Raw genomic sequence first — 15,428 nt, forward strand, 5'->3', positions numbered from 1 at the left:
TCGCACATAGAATTCATCTCTGCATGTCTCCACCCTGCACTGAGCCCCAAGAGATTGACCCTGAAGGACCAAGTCAACAGGGCTATGTTCGTCCTCTGATTCCCTGTTGGGTTTGTCCAATGGATGGTTCACATTTCTTTACACAATAGTCGATGGCCAGAATACCCGTTCATGGAAGTCATCAGAGACCAATGCTCCTTCTAGCTCCTTCTAGAAATAAGAGCAGTCAGGATATTTATTCCCTATGTCACAGACTGAAAATTGGTTGAGTCTGAATCTCTACCCACAGTTACAGCTCTTGCTACTTCAGCTCTCACTAGTTTTGTTAGCAGCTCATTTTATGGCCCCTTTTGGCCCGGGGATAGCAGTTACAATCTGTTGTTGGTAGTCCCTAGATGCATCAGGGTTAGTTAGTGTCCATATCCTGCCCACACCTTTATAAATAGCCCATTCTTTGCACTCTCTTTAAATATTCCTTTGATATGTCATTCTTTTCCTGCTGGGGCTGACTAGTATATTGTCCTTGAGAAAATTTTATGCCTAGTGCCTTGATTAAGATGCGTAATGGATAATCCTAATTATCTACACAAAATCCATTTTCTTCTTACTTATTTACAGAACCTTAAATGTATTGAATTACTGCTGTGTCCAGCTCAAAATACTCTACCTTCTAGGTACTCAGGCTGCATGTGCTGGTCATTGAAGATGTACACAGAAGTGTACCAGGTACATCTTTGTAAAAGAAGCTGTATTTCTGATAGAAATTAACTACACATTTTTCAGTTAAAATTTAAACACCTAAGAATAATTGTGTCTTAATTACAGAGTTCAACCAACGGTACTAGAACAAAAAAAATACTAAAATGGATAAAGTATTACATTGTACATCAACCGTCAGGACAAGAGCTGATCACTGTTTCTCATAGTGTCCATTTCATTTCAACAAGTTTCCCCTTTGGTGCTCAGTTAGTTGTCGCCAATCAGGGAGAACATATGATATTTGTCCCTTTGGGAGTGATCCCTGTTAGGAATTTAGAAAACATTATGCTGAGTGAAATAAGCCAATCCCAAAGGGACAAATACCACTTATTCTCCTTGATAGGTGACAACTAACTGAGCACCAAAAAGGAAACCTGTTAAAGTGAAATGAACACTATGAGAAATGGTGACGTGATCAGCCCTCACCCTGACTGTTGATGAGCAGCTTAATATGTTATCCCTCTTAGTATTTTTTTGTTTGTTCTACTTAATATTGTTGGTTGAATACTGTAATCAATACACAATTCTTCTTAAGTGCTGAAACTTAACTGAAAAGTGATGGCTGTTAAATATAAGAGTGGGAATAAGAGGGAAGAGATGTGCAATTCGGGACATGCTCAAGCTGACTTACCTCAAACGGTAGAGTTAGAAACGTACCAGGGGATTCCAATTCAATCCCATCAAGGTGGCATGTACCAATGCCATCTCACTAGTCCCAGTGATCAATTTCTGTTCACAATTGATCATAATGATAGGACTAAGAACCAAAGGGATCACATAAACAAGAATAATGTCTGCAAATACTAGCTGATAGAATAAAAAAGGGAGAGAACGATCCAACATGGGAAGCGAGATACACAGCAGACCCATAGAATGGCAGATATCCTAAACAGCACTCTGGCCTCAGAATCAGCCCTTAAGGCATGCAGATCTGACTGAAAAGCCCAGAGAGTATTTCAGGCATGGAAAGTCAAGAGACTCTGGAAAAAAAAAAAAACAAACTAAATGAAAGATCTCCGCGAGTGAGATCCCAGTGGAAAGAATGGGTCATCAAAGAAGGAGGTACCTTTCTCTGAAGGGAGGAAAGAACTTCCACTTTGACCATGGCCTTGTCTAAAAATGATCAGAGTCAGTGAACTCAGGGGGCTTCCATAGCCTTCGCAGCTCATGACAAGAGCCTAGGGTGACTACTGATGCCATAAACAAAACAAGAGTGTCAATTTGTTAAGTCAACAACAGGAGTCACTGTGCACTTACTCCTCATGTAGGATCTTTGTCCTTAATGTGCTGTACATTGAGATTTAATGCTATAACTAGTACTCAAACAGTATTTTTCACTTTATGTTTCTGTGTGGGAGCAAACTGTTGAAATCTTTACTTAATGTATGCTAAACTGATCTTCTGTATATAAAGAGAAACGAACATGAATCTTGATGTGAATGGAAGGGGAGAGGGATTGGGAAAGGGGAGGGTTGCGGGTGGGAGGGACGTTATAGGGGGGAAGCCATTGTAATCCATAAGCTGTACTTTGGAAATTTATATTCATTAAATAAAAGTTTAAAAAAAAGTTTTTTTTAAAAAAAAGAAATTAACTACACAGACTTTCCTTTTGTTTCTTCCAGTCTGGAATTCAGATTCAGCGTCTGGACATGCAATAGTCATCCTGAGATAACACTATCTAAATTCCTTCTAAAGAAAGATGGAGTTGGAAGCTTAAGGAGCATTGGTCTCTGACTTCCATGAACAGGTATTCTGGCCATCGACTACTAATGTTTCCATTTCTTATTGTGTGAATAAATGAAAACACTATTTGCTTAACTTAACATAGCCAAACTCCTGGTATGTGCAGGTTATCAAATTCCAGCTCACAGAGATGAATCAAAAATGATTCATTTCTTAAGGCATCAGTAGAAGGTTTTCATGCAGATAAATTAAGGAATCCATGTGTCAATCTGTGACCAAGCATTGTGTACAACAAAAAGAAATTCTGAATGGCAATGGTGAGGCCTAAACTCAGCATGTGTGGGGAAGAGAAGGAGGAGATTGGGGAAGAATGTGATGGAAGATAGGCCACAGCCACATTGTAAACAATCTTACCTACTGTGTCAGAGATTTAGGGTTTTTTCTGCCAGTAGGAGTCTATCAAACATGGGCTTTCAGCAGCAAGCAGTGAAGTAATGAACAAAGATAACAGGTCTATAAGTGGGGGGATACAAGGAAGATTGAGAAGCTCATGAATGTAATCTGCACAGAATCATCCTGCTGTTGGTTTCTTGATAATTCTCCTAGTTTTTCATGACTAAGAGCATTTTGGCAGTTAGATTCCAGGCACTATATCCAAAAGACAAGATGAAGAGGGTGCTAACTAAGCATCTCCCTTTTCCTTTATTTTGCATCAGAGAGGTCAATCTTCCCCAGAAACTCCCATCATACTTCCCCACAAGTCTTACTGACAGAACCTGGTTCCAGAGCCCTAGGCTAATCTCTGGTGAATAGAAATGTTATTACCATGGGTAGCAGAGGATGTTAATGTTTCCTAAATCTCTTTGCCTAGCTTTCTGCTCATCTTTCCAATAAGAAAAACCTCAACTTTTGCCTCTGTGCAGATGGACAAAGAATAATGAATATGCTTCCCAGACACATTTTTGATCCTGGACTCAGTTCCAGCCATTGAGTTCTGAAAGGCAAATTGTGTGGAAACCTCAAATTAATGACTTAACTATTTATAGTTCTTTTCTGCTGGTCAAGGATTGAGACATACTCTCCCTGAGCACATTGCTGGCAAATTAGGCCTCCACAAAATAATGATTCTTTTAGCAAGAAAGGAAAGTGTAGCTATAGAATATACTAGCAAGAGTGTTTATAAAAGGAGAGCATCCAGTACATTTCAGTATGATGGAGCATTACTGTATTTTCCTTTCTGAAAGGTCATTCTGCAAAGTATATAGAACAAACAGAAACTGAGAGGAATGCTCTAGAAGGTCAAGGCCAGGGTCATGTGAACTGCCTTGGACAGCGTCAATAGAAACGGAAAAGCCAAACTAGCTGTGAACTAATGACTGGATGGCAGGAGGGTTGTAGAAGGAAATAGAAGACAAGAAGGCACCAGCATTGCTATCACAGACAAATAAAGCAGATTGAAAAAAAACATAGCCTCCTTCACTCTAGTGTTTTCTTGTTGGAACAAATGATTTATAGCCACCCAATCAGTTATCAGTCAAATGTTTTTACTAAGCATTTGCTGCATGCCAAACAGATCTTTAACAATATATTGCAGTTGAATTAGCTTCAAAACTAAAAAAAGCTGTTTGCAAATGGAAATTAATTGGTACTTTTGGGAATTCTACCGGGTTCTGGATAATAGAAATCACTACAGATAGAAGGACCCCTCCCTTCAAGGAGCTCACTGTCCCACAGGTTCAATGAGGTATATATACCTGGTACAGAATTGGTGTCCAATATTGCTCTCTAGAATGGTTGGCATATTCAGAGTTATAAAATGGGACAGTAGGGGCAGGTGTTGTAGTACAGCATATTAATCTGTTCTGGATGCCTGGTGGCCTTGTTGGAGTGCATGGGTTTTAATCCTGGCTATTCTAACTCTGTCTGGTTTCCTGCTAACGCCTTCCCTGGAAGGCAGCATATAATGGCTCACATGCTTGGGCCCCTGCCACCCACATTGAACACTGGATGGAGTTCTGGGCTCCTGCCTTTGGCTGTTGCAGCCATTTGGAGAGTAAACCAGCAAACGGAAGATTGGTCCATTTCCTTTTCCCTCTTCTTCTCCATTTTCCAATCCCTCTCCCTTTGTCTCTCTCACACACACTCTCTCCCATTTTCAAATAGATGAAAATAAACAAACATTTATTTAAAAAAATGGAACAGTGATGCATATTTGGAGATTCAAATGTTTTAGAGGCACAGATGGGAAAGTTGATAGTTATTTCTAGATAAACAAAGAAGGCTTGGCAAAGGAGATGATGTTGGACTTAGCTCATCTTTTGCTTTCATTATTTCTTCTCCTTTTGCTCCACTTCCTTCACCAGTTCAAGTACTTTTTTTATTTAGACCTTGACAGCCAGCTCATTTACTGTCATTACTCTAAACTCACATTAAAATGTTTTCACTTAATGTGCATTCATTCACTCAACCACAATTTATTATAGCTCCCATTATGTGCAAAAATTTTGATAGAGTTTTGTGTCAAATATTTTGTTTAACAATGCTAATAGACTATGAGGTAAGTGATTATCAGGGTTAGATTAAGCTATTAATAACAGAGTTTAAAAAGATAGAAATATCTTTTCTAAAATGTAAAAACCTGAAGGCTGATGTATTGACTCTACTTCACTAAAGGAGGAAATCAGATTCTTTCTAATACACCGGCCTAACTTCCTTCAGGTGTAGCTCTGTCCTTTTTTGTATAAAAAGAGCAGCTATACCTCCTGCCTTCCTATCTGCATTCCAGACAGCAGGACCAGAAGAAACTTAAAGAATAAAAGAGACAATGGACTGGGGCACTCACCAGTCACCTTGTAAACAAGATTCCTCAGAACTGCTGTGTGACACTTCCAATGCAGTCTTTATTTGAGAAGATTTATCTGTCAGCTAAAAATCGTGAGTTTGATTTGTATGGAAGAAAGAGGAAGTAGATATTGATTGGCAAGGGAAGTCTCTGCCACAATTATAACCTTCCTTTTTACAAATGAGGAAATAGAGGATCAGAGAGTGACTTGTCCCTGATAACACATCTGTTTTGTGTCAGAGTCAAGATATGAATCCCTTTATTCCTGATCCAATTTCAGCACTGATATTACTGTACAGGAACAGCATCTCAGAGTTGAAATGTCAACTGAGCTGGTGCTGTGGCGTAGCTGGTAAAGCCACTGCCTGCAGTGTTGGCGTCCCATCTGGGTGCCAGTTTGAGTCCCAGCTTCTCCACTTCCAATCCAGATCTCTGCTAATGTGCCTAGGAAAGCAGTGGAATATGGTCCAAGTACTTGTTTCCCTGCACCTATGTGGCAGATATGGAAGAAGCTCCAGGCTCCTGGCTTCAGATTTGCCCAGCTCCAACCATTGCAACCATTTAAGGAGTAAACCAGTGAATAGAAGATTGCTTCCTCTCTTTCTCTCTGCCTCTGCCTCTCTATAACTCTACTTTCAAATAGTAAATAGATCTTTAAAAAATAAGAAATGTTAGCCGGCGCTGCAGCTCACTAGGCTAATCCTCCGCTTTGCGGTGCCGGCACACCGGGTTCTAGTCCCGGTCGGGGCGCCGGATTCTGTCCCGGTTGCCCCTCTTCCAGGCCAGCTCTCTGCTGTGGCCAGGGAGTGCAGTGGAGGATGGCCCAAGTGCTTGGGCCCTGCACCCCATGGGAGACCAGGATAAGTACCTGGCTCCTGCCATCGGATCAGCACGGTGCACCCGCCACAGCGCGCTGGCAGCAGCAGCCATTGGAGGGTGAACCAACAGCAAAGGAAGACCTTTCTCCCTGTCTCTCTCTCTCACTGTCCACTCTGCCTGTCAAAAAATAAAAAAATAAAAAATAAATAAGAAATGTCAACTCAATCCTCTTTCAAAATGTTTTATTTTCCATTACATAACCTGGCACATTATCACCGTTGTAAGCTTAAAAATTTGTTCTCAACCAGCCAAAGAAGTAAAGGCATCATATTGACCCTCATTCTGGTGCTTGATTTTCTTTCTTTATCAAGCTATAATGCCTTAACTTCTGGATATTTATTTCTCCTCATAAGTTCTTTTTATTTTGATCTTACCACTTTATCCTAATACATACCAATGCTAATATTTTTGCTTTTCTTTGCCCTCAGCACCTGAATGCCTTGCACCTGCTGACTGATATACAGTAGTCCTGAGGCATTCTTTGATATTTTTGCCCTGCATCATATCTTCCGAAATCAGAGGTGATCAGAAGCATTCAGGATGGTATGGCCACAGAAAGCTTCATCATATTTTGTAGACGAAAGCCATCCATAATGGCAGTTTTACAACTGGCTCAGACTGACCTCTTGTCATCATCCTCTCCTCTGCTACATCTTTTGAAAGGTGTTGTATCACTCCAGGGAGCCTCTGCAGGAGCTCCACTAATCCAGGAGCCTCGTGACTTCTGCCTCTTTATGAAAAATGCTGTATATATTTTTCAAAAGTATGAAAACCTGATTTCCCAACAATCCTATAATCTGTTTTAAACTAATATCCCTTCTTTTCAGTATTCTATCCTCTACTCTCATCTATGTGCTATATCAAAACTCTCCTATTTCTCACCTTCCTTAGAGGACCCAAGGTCTGGACTCCTCCTAATGGAATTGCTTGCTCTTTCCACTCTCCTTGTCAGAGTTGTCTTCACTGCAGCTCCTGACATCTGGAACTATCACCTGCAACTCCAGGACACTCCATCAATCTTCCAATCTCATAATATTAAAAATAGCATTCTTGCCTGCCAAATAACTTCAATTGCTCTGCCCTCGTATTTTAAGTATGGTCTTATCTGACTCTCAGAAATACATGTAATATAAAACTTCTATTGTTTAGGGATTTTAATTTGTCAACTGGCAAATGCTGAAACCTGAATGCAACCATTTCTCAATGAACTAGGGAGATTTGTTGGCTTTTTGAGGGAAGGCGTTGAGTATGGCGGTCCCCTTCTTGAATGACTCCTGTTACATAGGATGCAAGCTGACACCCTCCTCTCTCTCCTATTGGTAAAGAGAAAGTAAACAGTGTATCATGAAGCTTGGCATTTACCATTATGAAATGGAGACTCACGGAGAATCTCAAATAGGAAACTGTAATATACAAGAGGTGTTCTACTGAAAATATGAAATCATAGATCAAGTGGTGTATCAACAGCAGCAGCAGCTCTCAAGAGAATGTTTCCCCTACAGACGTGCATTAGTGGTTTAATGGCAGCACTTTTGATAGTTTAAACCTTGTAAAGGATTTCATATGGTTCTCATCCCTGGAAAAAATACTTTTGGAGATGAAAGAGTCTTTGAAAACATCTACTTAGCAGGAAACAAAACAACTAATATAGCCTTTTATTGTTTTCTATTAAACATATGGGGAGAAATGTACTTTATTTTGACAGTCACCAAAAATGCTTCAGTGGAATATATTTGGAATTATGTTGTTGGGTTCTTTCTTCTAAACATTTTTTTTTTATTTTTTAAAAATGTATTTATTTATTTGAAAGAGTTACACAGAGAGAGAAGCAGATGTAGAGCAAGTGAGAGGTCTTTCATTCTGGTTCACTACCCAGTTGGCTGCAATGGTCTGAGCTATGCTGATCCAAAGCAGGAGCTTCTCCCTGGTCTCCCACATGGGTGCAGAGGCTCAAGGACTTGGGCCATCTTCCACTGCTTTCCTAGGCCATAGCAGAGAGCTGGATGGGAAGTGGAGCAGCCGGGACTTGAACCAGCATCTATATAAGATGCTGGCACTGCAGGCAGTGGTTTTACCTGATATGCCACAGCACCAGCCCCATCATCTAAACATTTTAATCTAAAATGTTCTCTTTATGTTGTGGGAAAATATCAAGATTCAGTTCGGAGGATCTTTCCCTCAAAAGTTGATTCTTAATGCCACAGCTATAATTGAGGTGACCCAGAAATTTTTTCAATCATTAATGTTAGGATAAGTTTCTTGATTGAAAAATAATTTTCTCATTATATCCAGTAATTTAGCTTTCTTACTTTATCTCTTCATGTAATTCCTTAAATTACTGGGAATCCTATTCAATAAATAAATATCAATAAAATAAATATTGAATATTCTATCACAATTTCTTTGCAAAACTTAAATGGTTTATGATATCCTTGCCTTTTTTATCAAATGATCTACATGAAAGGCAGTCACTTTTGTGGCCGATATTGTATAATGGGTTAAACTGCCGCCTGCAATGCTGGCAACCCATATAGACACCAGTTTGAGCCCTGTCTGCTCTGCTTCCCATCCAGTTCCCTGCTAATGTGCCAGGGAAAACAGCAGGGAGAAGCCCAATTCTTTGGGCCCCTGCATCCACATGGGAGACCCAGATGAAACTCCTGGCTCCTGGTTTCGGCCTGGCCCAGCCCCAGCTATTGCAGCAATTTGGGGAGTGAACCAGCAGATGGAACACCTTGCTCTGTCCCTCTGTGTCTCTAACTCTGACTTTCAGATAAATAAATTAAAAAAAAAAAAAAAAAAGCAATCAGTTTTCAAAAAAAATTCCTATTTATTTATTTAAATTAGTTGAGGGAATAAAAATAATTGCCAAAATATCTTTAAGCACCTTCTCATTATAAGTAAATAGAATATAGAATATATAACAATATGTATATGCAAAGTATTAACACAATGAATTAAATCCAGTTTCATTTTAACACCGTTTTAAAGATATTTAACATATCCCTATTTCTTGGTAACATAAAGGGAAATTAAAATATTTTAAATGAAAATTTTAGATAATATCTTTGATCCATTTTGATTTGATTTTTCTATAAGGTATAAGGTAGAGGTCTTATTTCTTTGATCCATTTTGATTTGATTTTTCTATAAAGTATAAGGCAGGGGTCTTATCTCATACTTCTGCACATGGAGATCCAATTTTTCCCAGAACCATTTGTTGAAGAGCCTATCCTTAACCAGGGGTTGATTTTAGCTCCTTTGTCAAAGATTAGTTGATTGTAAACATGTGAATTGATTTCTGGAGTTTCTATTCTTTTGCATTGGTATGCACATCTATTTTTCTAATATACCAAGCTGTTTTAATGATACTGCTCTTGTAGTATATTTTGAAATCTGGTATTGTGATGCCTCCATCTTTGTTTTTGTTATTTAAGATTGCTTTAACTATTCTAAGTCTCTTGGGTTTCCATAAGAATTTTAGCATCATTTTTTTCTTGATCTGAGAGGCATGTCATTGATATTTTGATTAGGGCTGCTCTGAATCTGTAAATGGCTTTTGGTAGTATGGACAATTTGATGATATTAATTCATCAATCTATGAACATAGAAGATTTTTTCTGTTTTTGTTTGTCTATTTCTTTCCTTAATGTTTTGTAATGTTTATCATAGAGATCCTTGAAATCCTTGGTTAAATTTATTCCAAGGCATTAAATTTTTTTGTGGCTATTGTGAATGGGACTGATCTTACAAGTTCTATCTCATGGCACTATCTGTATATACAAAGGCTATTGATTTTTGTGTGTTAAATTTAAATCCTGCAACTTCACCAAGCTCTCTTATGAGATCTAATAGCCTCTTTGGAGTCTTTGTTTAACATATATATAGAATCACATCATCTGCAAAAAGAGACAATTTGACTTTCTCCTATCGAATTTGTATCTGTTTGATATCTTTTTCTTGTCTAATGGCTCTGGCTAAAACATCCAGAACTATATTGAATAGCAATAGTGACAGTGGGTATCCTAGTCTGGTTCTAAATCTTAATGGAAATGTGTCCAACTTCTCCCCATTCAATATGATGCTGGCTGTGAGTTTGTCGTGTATTGCCTTGATTGTGTTAAGGAATGTTCCATCTATTGCAAATTTGCTTAAGTTTTTTTTTTTATCACGAAAGAGTGTTGTATTTTATCAAATTCTTTCCATGTATTGAGATGATCATATGGTTCTTATTCTTCAATTTGTTAATATTATATATCACATTTATTGATTTGCAAATGTTGAAACATCCCTGCATACCAGGTATAAATCCTACTTGGTCCAGGTAAATGATCTCTCTGATGTGTTGTTGGATTTGATTATTTAGTATTTTGTTGAAGATTTTTGCATCAGTGGTCATCCGTGATATTGTTCTATAGTTTTCTTAGTTGAATAGCTTTGTAATTAAGGTGATGCTGTTCCCATAAAAGCAGATTAGGAACATTTTTTTCCTTTTATTTGTTTGAATAGTTTGAGAAGAATTAGAATTAGTTCTTCTTTAGAAGTCTGGTAAAACTCAGCAATGAAGCCATCCACTCCTGGGCTTTACTTTGTTGTGAGGATCTTTATTACTGATTCAATCCCTGTCTTGATTATTGGTCTGTTTCAGTTTTCTGTTTTCATGACTCAATTTTGGTAGATTGTATGTGTCTGGGAATCTATCTACTTCTTCTCAGTTTTCCAATTTGTTATTATATGGCTCTTTGTAGTAATTCCTGATGATTCTTTTTATTTCTGTGGTGTCTGTTGTTACATCTCCTTTTTGATCTTTGATTTTATTGGTTTGGGTCTTCTCCCACCCCCTCCCCTTTTTTGGGTAGTTGGGCCGCTGGTGTATCAATTTTATTTATTTTTTCCAAAAAGCTAGCTCTTTGTTTCACTGGTCTTTTGTATTTGTTTTGTTGTTTCAATTTTGTTTATTCTCTAATTTAATCATATCTTTCCTCCTACTAATTTTGAGTTTGGTTTATTGTTGTTTTTCTAGGTCCTTGAGATTCATTGATAGCTCATCTATTTGAAGCCTTTCCAATTAGTTGATGTGGATACTAATTGCTATGAATTTCTCTCTTAACACAGCATTTGCTGTATCCTGTAAGTTTTGATATTTGTTTTCTCACCTTTATTCTTTCCAGGAATTTTTTTATTTCCCTTTTGATTTCTTCAATGACCCTCTATTCATACAGGAGCATGTTGTTTAGTATCCATGTGTTTGCATATTTTCTAGAGATTCTTAAGTTGTTAATTATCAGTTTCATTCCATTGTGGTTAGAAAAGATGCATGGCATGATCTCAATTTTTTTTAATTTGCTGAGACTTGCTTTATGGCCTTGGTTCTGGTCTATCCTAGAGAAAGTTCCATGCACTGATGAAAAAATGTGTATTCTTCACTGTGGGATGAAATGTTTGGTAGATAGCTATTAGATCCATTTGATCAGTAGTATAGATTAGCTCTGTTATTTCCTTGCTGAATTTTTGTCTAGTTGATCTTTCCATTGATGAAAGTGGGGTGTTTAAATCTCCCCATTATTGTTGTATTGGAGCATATGTCTCTCTTTAGATCCATTGACATTTCTTTTAAATAGTTGAATGCTCTACCATTGGGTGCGTACACATTTACTCTAGTCACATCTTTCTGTTGAGTTGATCCCTTGATCATTACATAAAGATTTCTTTGTCCTTTCAATAATTTTTTTTGTAAAGTCTATTTTATTTGATACTAAGATAGCTTATTCCTGCTCATTCTTTATTTCCATTTGGATGGAATCTATTTTACCATCTTTTTCTCTGTAAGCCCGTATTTGGAGAGTTGTCTGTTCTGTAGGCAGCAAATAGATGACTCTTATTTTTTAATCCATTGAGCCTGTCTGTGTTATTTAATTGGAGAGTTTAGTCCATTCATATTCAAGATTATTATTGATAAGTAATGACTTGGTTTTGCCATTTTCCTGTAGATATTTGTATTGTTTGTTTGTTATCTCCTTTTTGTATTATTATTAGGTTTTCTGACTTGAGATTCTTTCATGATGCCGGTTATGTTTCTCTTTTTCTAAGTGCAGTACATTCTTTAGTGTCATTGGTGAGGTTGGCCAGGTGGTGACAAATTCTTTCAATTTTGTTTTGGTTTGGAAAATATTTCATCTTCATTTATAAATGAGAGCTTCCTCAGAATCAGCCCTTAAGGCATTTGGATCTGGCTAAAAAGCCCATGAGAGTATTTCAGGCATGGAAAGCCAAGACACTCTGGCAAAAAAAAAAAAAAAAAAATGACCTAAATGAAAGATCTCTGTGAGTGAGATCCCAGCAGAAAGAACGGGCCATCAAAGAAGGAGGTACCTTTCTCGGAAGGGAGGAGAGAACTACCACTTTGACTATGGCCTTGTCTAAATAAGATCGGAGTTGGTGAACTCAAGAGGCTTCCATAGCCTTGGCAGCTCATGACAAGAGCCCCGGGTGATTACTGATGCCATAAACAAGAGTGTCAATTGTTAAATCAACAACAGGAGTCACTGTGCACTTACTCCCCATGTAGGACCTCTGTCCTTAATGTGTTGTACTATGTGAATTAATGGTAAAACTACTACTCAAACAGTACTCTATACTTTGTGTGTCTGTGTGGGTGCAATCTGTTGAAATCTTTACTTAGTAAATACTAAGTAGATCTTCTGTATATAAAGATAATTGAAAATGAATCTTGATGAATAATGGGATGGGAGAGGGAGTGGGAGATGGGATGGTTGTGGGTGGGAGGGAGGTTATGGGGGAAAAAGCTGTACTTTGGAAAATTTGTATTTTGTAAATTTGTACTTTGGAAATTTATATTTATTAAATAAAAGTTAAAAATATAAAAAAAAATGAGAGCTTCACTGGGTACAGTATTCTGGGGATGACAGTTTTTTTCCATAAGGAGTTGGAATACACCCCTATATTCTCTCCTAGTTATAGGGTTTCTGATGAGAAATCTGCGGTCAGTATAATTGGAGATCCTTTAAAGATAATATGGTATTTCTCTCGCATATTTTTGGATCTTTTCTTTGTGTTTTCCTTTTGAATTCATGTGTCATGATGAAAATCTCTGATTGTTTCTATATGGGGTTCTATGTACTTCCTGTACTTGGATGTCCATATCTTTGATCAAATTAGGGAAATTTTCTCCTATTATTTCACTGAGTAAGTTTGCTAAGTTATTCTGCTTTTCCGCTCCTTCAGGAATGCCTGAGACACATATATTTTGTCGTTTGATGGTATCTCATGGATTCTGAACACTGTTTTTGGCTTTTCTAATTTTTTTCTTCTGCTTTTTTTTTTCCTAACTAAGATATTGCCAAAGCTTTGTCTTCCAGCTTGTGTATTCTTTCTTCTGCATCAGAAAATCTTTTAGACTTTTCACTGTTCTTTTCATTTGATAGGTTGAATTCTTAATTTCTGCTATTTCAGTTTGGTTTTTCCTTAGCATTTCTATATCCTGGCAGATTTTCTCATTCATGTCATTTGCAGATTTCTTTTTTATATTTATTTATTGATTGATTGATTACACAGAGAGAGGAGAGGCAGAGAAAGAGAGCTCTTCCATCCGATGGTTCACTCCCCAATTGGCCACAAAGGCTGGAGCTGTACCCATTCAAAGCCAGGGGCCAGGAGCTTCTTCCAGGTCTCCCACACGGATTCAGGGGCCCAAGGACTTGGGCCATCTTCTACTGCTTTCCCAGGCCATAGCAGAGAGCTGGGAAGTGGAGCAGCCGGTCCCCTGAAGTGGCACCCACATGGGATGCCAGTGCCCCAGGCCAGGGCATTAACCCACTGTGCCACAGAGCTGGCCCCTACAGATTTCTTAAACTCATGTAATTGTTTCTTTGTGATTTTGAGTAATCCTATAATCATTTTTTTAATTCCTTTTCAGATATTTCATCAAGCTCCTTATCTTCACAGTCTAATATTGAAGTATTATTGTATTCCTTTTGAGGAGTCATGTTGTCTTCCTTTGTCATGTTTCTTGTATCTCTACACATATCTATGCATCTGGAAAACACTGTTGATATCTCTTCTGAAGTCTTTGTTCTTGGGAATGTGCCCCTAGGCATAGTGGGATGACTGCACCTTCAAGGGATATCCTGAGGTATAGTGTGCTGGGTGGCGCTAGGGAGCTCTGGCCAGTGTTTGTGGGTTGGGAAGAAGTCCCAGGTAATACCCAAGTTCTAGGTGGTAGCTCTCCTCTGTAATCAGAAGAGGAGAAGGGATGATCACCCTGGCTGATGTCATCACTGGTCCACCCTTCTCTGTGCCAAGGTGAACCTATTTGTGCCTTCACCCTCAACTCACTCAGGTGAATAAACCACACAACAAATCAATGCAACATGTAATATGAATCTGGAGCACTCCTCAATGCCTGTTCCCAACACTTAGGGAACTCTAGGTTTCTGAAGTTGTGCTCAGGGATTGCCCAAAGACCCAGGCATACTCATCACCCTTATCAGTTTCTCCTTCTATGGCACAGTCACAGGATTCCCAAGGTCACAGGGTACAGGGGATCCACTTTCTGCTCTGCGAGACTGTGTGTCCAAAGAGAGAACTGCCTTGTTCCTGAGTCTGGTGCTTTGGTGGGAGGAGGGGAATAGAGCAATGAGCTAAGTGGGCACCCTGCCCTCCCACCAAACCTCCAGGTCAGATTCCATGTACCTTATCCTGGGAAGATGGCACTTCCCCCACCGGTCGATGGGCACCATCAGTGGTGGGGTAAGGGGAGGGAAGCACTGTGCCCTCATTCACACAGTTAAGTGGGCACTCTACTCCACCACCACCACCTTGTCTGCCCAGACTCAAAGTCAGTGGGGACCGTGGATTTCTCCCTCTGACATAACCCACCGGAGATACATCGGCTGTTGCAGCCTCCACTCACCTTATTCAGGAAAGATGGCTCTTCCCCTCTGGTTGCCAGGTTGCCTAAGGAGGAGATGAGAGGGAAGCAATGTGCTCTCCGTTCACAGAGTTAAGTGGGCACCCTGCCTCTGCCAAGCTGTCTGCCTGGACTTAAATTGATCTGGCTACCATAAGACTTTCTCCTAGACAGGTCGCCAGTGGAGTACGTGCCTCTGTAGTCTCCTCTCACCTCACTCTGGGAAGATGGCTTCCCTGCCAGTCATTCACTGCAAGAGCCACTGCTGGTGTCCCAGGAGCTGCTGCATGTCTGGATATTCTTCGCTGCTCCACAGTCTCTCCTCTTTCTGCAGAT

General features: G+C 39.0%; 1 long non-coding RNA gene across 1 annotated transcript in view; it reads left to right on the top strand.

Annotated features, from left to right (window-relative positions):
• Positions 1-2,378: 2,378 nt before the first annotated feature.
• The window catches only part of LOC127490753 (uncharacterized), a 55,642-nt gene continuing 42,592 nt past the window's right edge, over positions 2,379-15,428 (top strand). The window contains exon 1 of the long non-coding RNA XR_007919143.2: positions 2,379-2,506. This is a non-coding gene — a long non-coding RNA (uncharacterized lncRNA). The remainder of the gene's footprint in view (positions 2,507-15,428) is intronic.

Source organism: Oryctolagus cuniculus, chromosome 6, assembly GCF_964237555.1.
Source record: "Oryctolagus cuniculus chromosome 6, mOryCun1.1, whole genome shotgun sequence".
NCBI classification, from domain to species: domain Eukaryota; kingdom Metazoa; phylum Chordata; class Mammalia; order Lagomorpha; family Leporidae; genus Oryctolagus; species Oryctolagus cuniculus.